Source organism: Stomoxys calcitrans, chromosome 1 (genome assembly GCF_963082655.1).
Source record: "Stomoxys calcitrans chromosome 1, idStoCalc2.1, whole genome shotgun sequence".
In the NCBI taxonomy this organism is placed as follows: Eukaryota; Metazoa; Arthropoda; class Insecta; order Diptera; family Muscidae; genus Stomoxys; species Stomoxys calcitrans.
The window spans coordinates 29,797,297-29,800,906 of record NC_081552.1 but is presented as its reverse complement, the minus strand read 5'-3'; positions in this window follow the sequence as shown (position 1 = coordinate 29,800,906).

Below are 3,610 nucleotides of genomic sequence, written 5' to 3'. Positions count from 1 at the left end.
AGTTATATCAGGTTATCAACCTATTTGGACCATACTTGGCACAGTTGTTGGTAGTCATACCAAAACTACCTATACAATAAATTAGATACGAATTGCGCCCTATAGAAGCTCAAAAAGTCAAATGGGGAAATCGGTTTATATGGCGGCTATATAAGGTTATGGACTCATTTAGACCATACTTGGCATAGTTATTGGAAGTCATCGGATAACAAATGCGCTCTCTAGAAGCTCAAGAAGTCCATCGGTTTATATGGCAGCTATATCAGGTTATGTACGAATGTGAACCATACTTAGCACAGTTTTTCAAAGTCATAACAAAACCCTTCATGCACAATTTCAGCCAAAACGGATGAGAATTGGGCCCTCTAGTGGTACAAGAAGTCAACATCCAAAATCGGTTTATATGGCAGCTATATCAGGTTATGTAGCGATTTGAAACATACCTTGTACAGTGGTTGGAAGTCATAACAAAACACTTTATGCAAAATTCCAGCCAAATCAGATACGAATTGCGCCCTCTAGAGGCTCAAGAAGTCAAGACCCAAGATCGGTATATATGGCAGCTATATGAAAACATGGACCGAATTGATCCATTTACAATCCCAATTTTCGTCTTCGACAACCATAATAACATTTTGTAAAAATTTGGAAATTCAAATAGCCATCGCCAACCGGAATAAGGGGGACTATCTGCGGACCCAACGTCAGTTTAAAATTCAGTCAAATTCTTAGGTAACATACCGCCTTCCTTGCCGTGATGACAACGTTGTCAACTCGCATGTCTATATCCAAAGGAATTCGCCGTCTGGTTAGCAGAACTAGTTTGGTCTTGTGTCTGGCCAACTCTAGTCCGAGTTCGTTTAGCCAATTCCTCGAGCAGATCATGATCTTCGTTAGCTTATGCTGTACCTATTCCGTGTTTCTCGCCGATATGACTGCAGCATTATCGTCTGCGTAGACTTCGGGGAAGGTCTCGTCTTGCAAATTCCTCTTTCTTCATCTTCTACCACGATCTTCACATAATCTGCATGGGTACTGCTTTTGAAGAATTCCGGTAATCACCCCAAACATTGGATGTATTGGGTTGCCCAAAAAGTAATTGCGGATTTTTTAAAAGAAAGTAAATGCATTTTTAATTAAACTTAGAATGAACTTTAATCAAATATACTTTTTTTACACTTTTTTTCTAAAGCAAGCTAAAAGTAACAGCTGATAACTGACAGAAGAAAGAATGCAATTACAGAGTCACAAGCCGTTGAAAAAATTTGTCAACGCCGCAATTACTTTTTGGGCACCCAATATTATAGTAATCGATATAAAAGGTGATTTTTTAGCTGTTATCTTTTTGGCAACACTGGTTTAAACAGCACACGCACGTTTCGTGTTTTGTTTCACTGTCAAACGTCTTCAGTTTGGTCTATAATTTAACCATGAATCATCTTACAAGCGAATAACGCTTGCAAATTATTGAATTTAATTATCAAAATGTGTGCTCTGTTAAGAAAGTTCATCGCGCGCTTCTTCTTCTTCTTCAGCGTCGAAACTCATTTTTGGCTCAATGGGTACGTAAATAAGAAGAATTGTCGATTTTGGAGTATAGGCATTAGTAACTCAAACGAGGGCCTTATGCTTTCCGAACACACGATTGAAGTCAAGATGGAAAATCGACAAATTTTTAATACGTAAACATACAGGACAATGGCAGCTGCAGTCCGGCGTTGGATTCGGGTCCCTTTGCACACCATTTACACAATATTGGACATGACTAAAATTTTATTTTAGACTCTCGGATATATCAGAAAAAAAAACAAATAAAAATGCATTAAGTTCGGCCGGGGCGAACTATGGATACCCACCACCTCGGGTATATATGTAAACCCCCTTTCGCCACAATCCGATTAAAAATTGGATAACTTATGCACCTAAATTCGGCACGGGCATTGAGTGGTTTTATAAATATAAGTTACTGTTGAATTTTGCATTTCAAATTTCAACAAAATCGGATAATAAATAAAGCTTCTATGAGCTTCAGATTCTTAATCTAAATACAGTCCTATTTTTACCATATTTGGGTCGCTGTTTCAAATTTCGGTGAAATTGGATAAAAAATAATGCTTTTATAGGCTTCAGACCCTTTATCGGGAGATCGATCTATATGGTAGCTATATCTAAATATAATCCGATTCAAACCATATTTGGGGCGGATGTCGGGAAACCTAAAACTACCCACTGTTTCAAATTTCAGCGAAATCGGGTAATAAATAGGGCTTTTACGGTCTTCAGATCCTTTATCGGCAGATGGGTCTATATGGCAGCTATATCTAAATAAAATCCGATCCGTACCATATTTGGGTCAGATGTTGGTAGGTCTAAAACAACCCACTGTTTCAAATTTCAACGAAATCGGTTAAAAAATAAAGCTTTTATGACCTTCAGACCCTTTATCGGCAGATCGGTCTATATGGCAGCTGTGTCTAAATATAGTCCGATCTGAACCATACTTAAGTCAGATGTCAGGAGGCTTAAAATAACCAACTGTTTCAAATTTCAGCGAAATCGGTTAAAAAATAAAGCTTTTATGGCCTTCAGACCCTTTATCGACAGATCGGTCTATATGGTAGCTATATCTAAATATAGTCCGATCTGAACCATATTTGGGTTAGTTGTCGGGAAGCTTTAAGCTACTCACTGCTTCAAATTTCAGCAAAATCTTTTGAAAAATAAAGTTTTTATGGGCACTAGACCCTTTATCGGAAAATCGGTCTATGTACCAGCTATATCCGAATATGGTCCGACTTGGCCCGTTCAAGAACTTAACCAGCGTAAACCATCTACAAAAAAAAAACAAGTAAAAAGGCGTTAAGTTTGGCCGGGCCGAACTTTGGATACCCACCACCTCCGGTATATATGTAAACCACCTTTCGTCAAAATCCGGTGCAAAACTCATACCTTATGTCCCATAGCAGAAATATGTGGAGGAGCTTAACTTAACTCTTTGTCCCAAATTTCTGCAACATCGGACAATAAATGCGCTTTTTAAAACCTAAAACCGAGAGATCGGTCTATATGGTAGCTATATCCAAATCTGGACCGATCTGTGCGATAATGCAGAAGTATGTCAAGGGGCTTAACTTAACTTACTGTCCCAAATTTCGGCGACATCGGACAATAAATGCGCCTCTTATGGGCCTAAGACCCCAAATCGGAGGGCCTAAGACAACGTACTGTCCCAAATTTCAGCAAAATCGGATAATAAATGTAGCTTTTATGGACCTATGACCCTAAATCGGAGGATCGGTCTATATGGCAGCTATATCCAAATTTAAACCGATCTGAGTCATATTAACGGAGGATATTGAAGGGCCTAAGACAACTCACTGCCCCAAATTTCAGCAAAATCGGATAACAAATGTAGCTTTTATGGGCCTAAGACCCTAAATTGGAGGATCGGTCTATATGGCAGCTATATCCAAATCTGGACCGTTTTGCCAAATTGATGGAGGACGTCGGAGGGCCTAAGACAACGCACTGTCCCAAATTTCAGCAAAATCGGATAATAAATGTAGCTTTTATGGGCCTATGACCCTAAATCGGAGGAACGGTCTATATG